Source organism: Sapajus apella, unplaced genomic scaffold, assembly GCF_009761245.1.
Source record: "Sapajus apella isolate SASKATOON/1434 unplaced genomic scaffold, GSC_monkey_1.0 scaffold18, whole genome shotgun sequence".
Classification (NCBI taxonomy): domain Eukaryota; kingdom Metazoa; phylum Chordata; class Mammalia; order Primates; family Cebidae; genus Sapajus; species Sapajus apella.
This window is the reverse complement of record NW_022436958.1, coordinates 22,451,243-22,459,140: the sequence shown is the minus strand read 5'-3', so window position 1 is coordinate 22,459,140 and position 7,898 is coordinate 22,451,243. Positions and strand designations below refer to the sequence as shown.

At 41.0% G+C, this 7,898-nt stretch overlaps 1 non-coding gene across 1 annotated transcript; it reads left to right on the top strand.

Annotated features, from left to right (window-relative positions):
- The first annotated feature begins 7,029 nt into the window (after positions 1-7,029).
- LOC116557160 lies at positions 7,030-7,221 on the top strand. Its single transcript, XR_004271378.1, has one exon. It is a non-coding gene; the product is annotated as a U2 spliceosomal RNA (small nuclear RNA).
- Positions 7,222-7,898: the final 677 nt, after the last annotated feature.

The window sequence follows — 7,898 nt, the reverse complement described above, 5'->3', positions numbered from 1 at the left end:
TCTAAATTAAAACAAACAAACAAACAAAAAACTCAAAGCAGTAGACTTTAGTGCAGTTATCCTTGAAGATATTATGGATTTGGTTCCAAACCGCTGCAATAAATATCATAATAAAGCAAGTCACACAAATGTTTTGGTTTTCCAATGCACATAAAAGTTATGTCTACACTACAGTTTAAGTGTGCGATAGCATTATGTCTAAAAAAATCCATACCATACCATAATTTAAAAATACCATAACTTAAAGATACTTTATTGCTAAAAACCATAAACCATCATCAGAAATTTTAGTGACTCTTAATCTTTTTGCTGGTGGAGGGTCTTGTCACAACAGTGATGTCTGCTGTCTGATCAAAGTGGTGGTTGCTAAAGGTTGAAGTGGCTGTGAAAAAAAATTCTTTCTTTTTTTTTTTTTTTTTTTGAGACAGGGTATTACTGCATACCACTGGAGTGCAGTGGTGTGATCTCAGCTCACTGCAGCTTTGACCCCCTGAGCTCAAGTGATCCTCCCACCTCAGGCTTTTGGGTAGCTGGGACTACAGGCACATAGCACCATGCCTGGCTAATTTTTAGTACTTTTTATAGAGAGGGTGTTTCACCATGTTGCCCAGGCTGGGCTGTGGAAATTTTAAGAAATAAGACAACAGGCTGGGAGTGATGGGTCACACCTGTAATCCCAGCACTTTGGGAGGCCAAGGCAGGTGGAAGACCTGAGGTCAGGAGTTCGAGACAGCCTGACCAACATGGTAAAATCCTGTCTCAACTAAATACACAAAATTAGTTGGTGTGGTGGCACACGCCTGTAATCCCAGCTACTTGGGAGGCTGAGGCAGGAGAATGGTTTGAACCCAGAAGGCAGAGGTTGCAGTGAGCCAAGATCACACCATTGCACTCCAGTCTGGGCAACAAAAAGCAAAAAAAAACTCCATCTCAAAAAAAAAAAAAGAAAGAAAGAAGACAATAATGGGTTTGGCACAGTGTCTCATGTCTGTAATTCCAGCACTTTGGGAGGCTGAGGCTGGAGGATTGCTTGAGCCCAGGGCTTCAAGACTAGCCTGGGCAACATAGTGAGACTCTGTCTCAAGGAAAAGAAAGACAACAATGATGTTTGTTGCATTACTGGATTCTTTGCTTCGTGACAGATTTCCCTATAGCACGTGATGCTGTTTGATAGCATTTTACCCACAGTACACCTTTCAAAATTGGGGTCAATCCACTCATACCAGGCTGCTGCTTTACTAAATTTATGTAATACTCTAGATTCTTTGCTGTCATTTCAATAATATTCACAGCATCTTCACCAAGAGTAGATTCTATCTCAGGAAACCACTTTAAGAAACAACTCTTAATCTGTCCATGTTTTATCATGAGATTACAGCAATTCAGTCACATCTTCAGGCTCTACTTCTAATTCTAGTTCTTGCTATTTCCATTACATCTGCAGTTACTTACTCCTGTGAATCTTGAATCCCTCAAGGTGATCCATGAGGGTTGGAATCAACTTCTTCCAAATTCCTGCCAATGGTGATATTTTGACTTCCTCCCATGAATCACAAATGTTTTTAACAGGGAATCTTTTTCAGAAGGTTTCCATTTATTTCCCCCAGATCCATCAGAGGAATCACTATCTATGGAAGCTATAGCCTCACAAAATGTATTTCTTAAATGATAAACCTTGAAATGTAAAGTGACTCCTTGATCCATGGGATACAGAATGGAAGTTGTGTTAGCACACATGAAACCAATATTAATCTCCTTTTTCATCTCCATTAGAGCTCTTGGCTAACAAGGTACATTGTTAATAAGCAGTAATATTTTGAAAGAAATCCTTTTTTTTAAGTAGTAGGTCTCAACAGAGGGCTTAAAACATTTGGTAACTTGTGAGGTGTAGTGGCTCACACCTATAATCCCAGCACTTTGGGAGGCTGAGGCAGGTGGATCACCTGTCAGGAGTTTGAAACTAGCCTGACTGGTATGGTGAAACCCTGTCTCTACTAAAAACACAAAATTATCCAGGCATGAGGGCACATACCTGTAATTCCAGTTACTCAGGAGGCTGAGGCAAGAGAATCACTTGAACCCAGGAGGTGGAGGTTGCAGTGAGCCGAGATCATGCCATTGGACTCCAGCCTGGGTGGCAAAAGCGAAACTCTGTCTTAAAAAAAAAAAAAAATTGGTAACCATGCTATAAATAGATGTGCTGTCATCCAGGCTTTGTTGTTCCATTTAGAGAGCACAGGCAGAGTCTGTGAAGCATAATTCTTTTTTTTTTTTGAGACGGAGTTTCGCTCTTGTTGCCCAGGCTGGAGTGCAATGGCGCGATCTCGGCTCACCGCAACCTCCGCCTCCTGGGTTCAGGCAATTCTCCTGCCTCAACCTCCTGAGTAGCTGGGATTACAGGCATGCGCCACCATGCCCAGCTAATTTTTTGTATTTTTTAGTAGAGACGGGGTTTCACCATGTTGACCAGGATGGTCTCGATCTCTTGACCTCGTGATCCACCCGCCTCGGCCTCCCAAAGTGCTGGGATTACAGGCGTGAGCCACCGCGCCCGGCCGTGAAGCATAATTCTTAAGGGCCCTAGGATTTTCAGAATGGTAAATGACTATTTGCTTTGACTTAAAGTCACCAGCTGCATTGGTCCCCACCAAAAGGGTTCAGCATGTACTTTGAAGCTTTGAAGCCAAGCATCATTGAATTTTCCTTTCTACCTATGAAAGATCTAGATGGCATCTTCTTCCAATATAAGCCTGTTTCATGCACGCTGAGAATGTGTTATTTAGTGTAGGCACCCTCATCAACGATGTTAGCTAGATCTACTGGATAATTTGCTGCAGTTTCTGTAACAGCCCTTGCTGTTTCACCTTGCATTTTTATGTTATGGAGATGGATTTCTTTAAACCTCATGAACCAACTTCTGCTAGCTTCAAATTTTTCATCTGCAGCTTTTTAACCATTCTTAGCCTTCATAAAATTGAAGTGAGTTAGGGACTTGCTCTGGATTAGGCTTTGGCTCAAGGGAATATTGTGACTGGTTTGGTCTTCTGTCCAGACCGCTCAAACTTGCTCCATCTCAGCAATAAGTCTGTTTTGCTTTCTTATCATCGATATGCTCAATGAAGTAGCACTTCTCATTTCCTTCAAGAGCTTTCTGTTTGTATACCTGACTTGGCTAAGTGTTTGGCACGAGAGGTCTAGATTTTGGCCTGTCTTGGCTTTTGATATGCCTTCCACACTAAGCTTAATGATCTCTAGCTTTTAATTTAAGGTGAGAGAAGTGTGACTCTTTCTTTCACTTGAACACGTAGAGGTCACTGTACAGTTATTAATTGGCCTAATTTCAATATTTTTGTGTCTTAAAGAATGGGGAAGTCCAAGAAGAGGGAGAAAGATGGAAGAATTGTTGAAGTCAGAACACACACAACATTTTATGGATTAAGTTCATTATCCTCTATAGATACGGTTCATGGTGCACCAAAGCAGTGACATGGTAACATCAATGATCGCTGACCACAGATCACCAAACAGATATAATAATCGTGAAAAAGTTCAAAATATTGTGAGAATTACCAAAATGTAATATAGAGACATAAGTGAGCACATGCTGTTGGAAAATGGTGCCAGTAGGCTTGCCTGACACCAGGGTTGCCAAAAATCTTCAATTTGTAAAAAATGCAGTATCTGTAAAGTCTAATAAAGCAAAATGCGGTAAAATGAGATCTGCTTGTATTGCTCGTTTGGAGACTTTATACAAATGGAAGTATATAGTATGAATATACAGTTGGCCTTCCATATCTGCTGGTTCTGTATCCACTAATATAGACAACCATGGATCAAAAACATATTTAAAAACCCAATATGACAATAACAATACAAATTTAAAAACAACATGGTATAGTGTTTACATAGCATTTACATTGTATTAGGTATTGTAAATAATGTAGAGATACTTGATACAGGAGGATACATGTAGGCTATATGCAAACACCACACCAGTTTATAGAAGAAACTTGAGCTTCTGTGGATTTTGGTATCTGCAGGGGCCTGAAACCAATCCCCCATGGATACTGAGGGATGTAGATCGGTTTACCTGTCTTTGCCACTGTTGATGGACATTTGGTTTGTTCCAGTCTGGGGCTATTACTAGCATGCTACTCTAAACATGCTCGTACATGACTCCTGGTATAAGAGTATATACATTTCTTTAGGGTAAATGTATGGCTAGGAGTAGAAATATTGGGTGATAAAGCTGGGCACAATGGCATGTGCCTGTATTCCCAGCTCTTCAGGAAGCTCGCTTGAGCCAGAAGTTTGAGAGCAGCCTGAGCACCACAGGAGACCCGTCTCGAAAGAAAAAGAAAAAAAAAAAAAAAGAAATGTTGAGTGATAGAGTACGTACATCCTCAACTGGACTATAGAATATTTTCCAAGTGGGTTCTCCATGTACATCCTCACAAGCAATTTAGGAGTTCTTCCTGTTCCACATCCAAAATGAGGATTCTTCATTTTGAGATAATATCCTTCTATATGAAAAAGACTCCTGTAAAAGATAAAAAATAATGACGGTTGCATTAACACATTGCTCTTTTTACATGCCAAAATAAAGATCTACTAGTTCCATTTAGGAACTTCTAAGTTTTTCCCCTGAAATTCTATTGGATCACAACATTTCAAATGCTGTAAACTACTGTTGCATAGAACACAATGTAGATTGTCCCTTCTTTTTTGTTTTATAACATCAAGAGTCACTTAATGTATATAGTAGTCAGCCTCCAAGATGGTCCCCAATGTACCTCCTCTTTCGGTATTCATGCCTTTGTGCAGACTATTCCCACAAACTGGATAAGGGCTGACTTTGCAAACAAGAGAAGTGTCAGTGGATAAGTTCCCAAACTGGGTCATAAAGGACATTACTGCTTCAACATTGGTCTTCTGGATCAATCACTCTGTGGGAAGTCAGTCACCACGTGAGTATGCTCAAGCAGCACGATGAGTAGGCCCACATGGAAAAGAACCAATTTACCAACATCAACTTGTGAATGAAGCGAATGAGCCACTTAACACAGAGCCTTTGGTCTCAGTCAAGCCTCCAGATGATCTGAGTCTCCCAGTCCTTGAGTTTTCCAGTGAAGATCCCAGAAATCATAAAGCAGAAATAAGTTATGCCCCTCTGCTCTATCTGAATTCCTGATTCACAGAAACCATGAGATAATATATAAGTATTTTTGGTTTGAACCACCAAATTTGGTGATAATTTGTTACACAGCAAGATATAACTGATACAACACACATGACCATCTAGGAAGGTCAAATATTAGCCCCAAATTTGGATTTTTGAATGACTTCACACAGTAATATAATGATCTAGTAGTTCTATTTAGGTCTTAATTTTTTCCTGAGTCTGATTATGCCTCTAGATTTAATTACAAGTTTAGAAGAACTAGAAGTGACATAGGAACATGTTAAACAAACACATTGCAGGGAATATAGGAAATTCTATAGCGCAAATTACTCATTTTCTTCAACCAATAAATTGAAAAAGCAAGATGAGGAGGGGAACCTACAAATTAAAAGACACTTAGGAAGTACGATAGGTTGTATTATTCCCAATGACAGATGCTGTCTCCTGTGGGAAAATTATACTTCCCATCTCTCCACTGACACCAGCTTTGGCCATGTGCTTTGCTTTGACCAGTGAAATGTGAGCAGATGTGGCTTTAAAAGTCATTGGGTGTTTCAACCATTCCTCATTTCCATCTGCCAGGAACTGGGCATATCCCAAACACAGCCTGTTTCTTTAGCCCGTAGCCAGGAGTGAAGAAGATGCAGGGCTGACTCACAATGGAAACTCATGTGAACAGGAAATAAATCTGGGTTGTTGTAAGCCACTCCAATTTTAACATTGTCTGCTAAACATAACAGCATAACATACTCTGACTCATATAAGTAATGTTTCAAATACAACACGTAAACCTTTTTAGGATCTTGGCTTGCGGGACAATTGAAGAAATTTGAGTACATACTAGATATTTTTTATGATAATTAAGAAATTGCTATTAATTTTTTAGGTGTGTGGATGGTATTGCAGTTAGGTTTAAAAGAACAAAAAGAGGCCATTCATGCCTGTAATCCCAGCACTTTGGGAGGCCGAGGCAGGAGGATTGCTTGAGTCCAGGAGCTTGAGTACAGCCTGGACAACATAGTGAGACCTCATCTCTATTTTAAAAATTAGAAGAACAAAAGAACTCCTATATTTTGGATACATGTTTCAGGGGAAAGGGAGAGTAAGTGAAGGAATATTTGAAACAAGGTTGGCCGTGAGTTGTCAACTGCTGAGCCATGTAGGTAAGCACATGTCAGTTTATCATACTATTCTCCCTACTTTCATAGATACTTAGAAATTTCCATATTAAAAACTTTTTTTTTTTTTGAGACAGAGTCTTGCTCTGTCACACAGGCTTGAGTGCAGTGGTGCGATCTTGGCTCACTGTAACCTCCGCTTCCCAGGTTCAAGCGATTCTCCTGAATAGCTAGGATTACAGGCGTGTGCCACCGTGCCTGGCTAATTTTTGTATTTTTAGTAAAGATGAGGTTTCATCATGTTGGCCAAGCTGGTCTTGAACCCCTGATCTCAAATGATCCACTGACTTTGGCCTCCCAAAGTGCTGGGATTATAGGCATGAGCCACGGTACACAGCCCGTAATAAAAAGTTTAAAAAAAAGTTTGTTGACATGATTCCCAGAGTTGTCCATTGACTTCCAAAGGGATCCAGAAAAATGGGAGCTGGGAGGATGAAGCAGTCCACTTAGGTTTATGAGTGTGAGCACACAAAAGAGATGTTTAGGTCAGGCCTCAGGAAGAAGATACTGAGACTGATTATTTTCAGTGAGAAAGATGTTTCCTTGGGAGCATTACACCAAGGAAACAGAGCAATATCAGTGAAAGTTTCAGAACACTGGAGAGCTGTAGGGAGCTGGGGTGTCTGCCTCCACCTCAACTGTGAAATGGGAGGGGTGTGGTGTAAGTAGACACCTTCTCTGCCTTTTGGCAAAAAACAAACGTAGTGTCTGTTCCTATCAGTTAAAGCATCGAATGTGGTCTCCATCTATGTTCAGGGCATTAAATTAATATTTGGAATTAGGAGATGGTTTGGGAGCTTGCTCTATCCTCTCCATGCCTCAGCATGTAATTGCAATGCTTTCAAGAGTGGTGCATTCCTTTTGAGTTAATGATAGATTGTTTTCTTTTGTTCCCCTAGTGTTCTACGAAGTGCTCTAATTCACACTGTTAATGAGGCTCCAGACTGCATTTCCACCATTTGTGCTGCAAAAATAGAGTCTCCCATAAGTGGAAGTCGACAAAGCAGTGGGCTTGAGCTATCTTGCCAGTACCACATCCAAGAGAGTGTTGGACAAGAAGATCACTTGAGTGAGGAGCAGCCTGGGCTGAGGGGAGAACAGGCTGAGCTAGAAATCCCACGTCAAGAGACTGTGTGCCAGGACATGTGTCCCCAGGGAGCCACAACAACATTGGCAGCTATGGAGGGGGAAGAAGTTCAGATGAGTTACAGAGGCAGCAGCAACCTCAGTGAGAGCACCCATTGCCCACCCCCTTCACCCCTCATCTAGAGGAGTCGAGTAAAACCATCCTGCCTCTCATTCTGTCTTCCAAACCGAGGGTGGTCCTCTCTGAGAAAGGAGGAGAAGATGGGTATGTCAGAGCAGATAGATATAGCTCCCATCTTTGCCCTTGCTGGACTGGCTGGTACTGGGACAGTGGGGCAGGAGAGCAGAGAGCTGGGAAGTCTCTGCTGTTGACATTTTTTTTTTTTTTTTTGTGATTGAATTTTCAAAATGAATGGGATGACAGGTATAGTAACTCATGCCTATAATCCTAG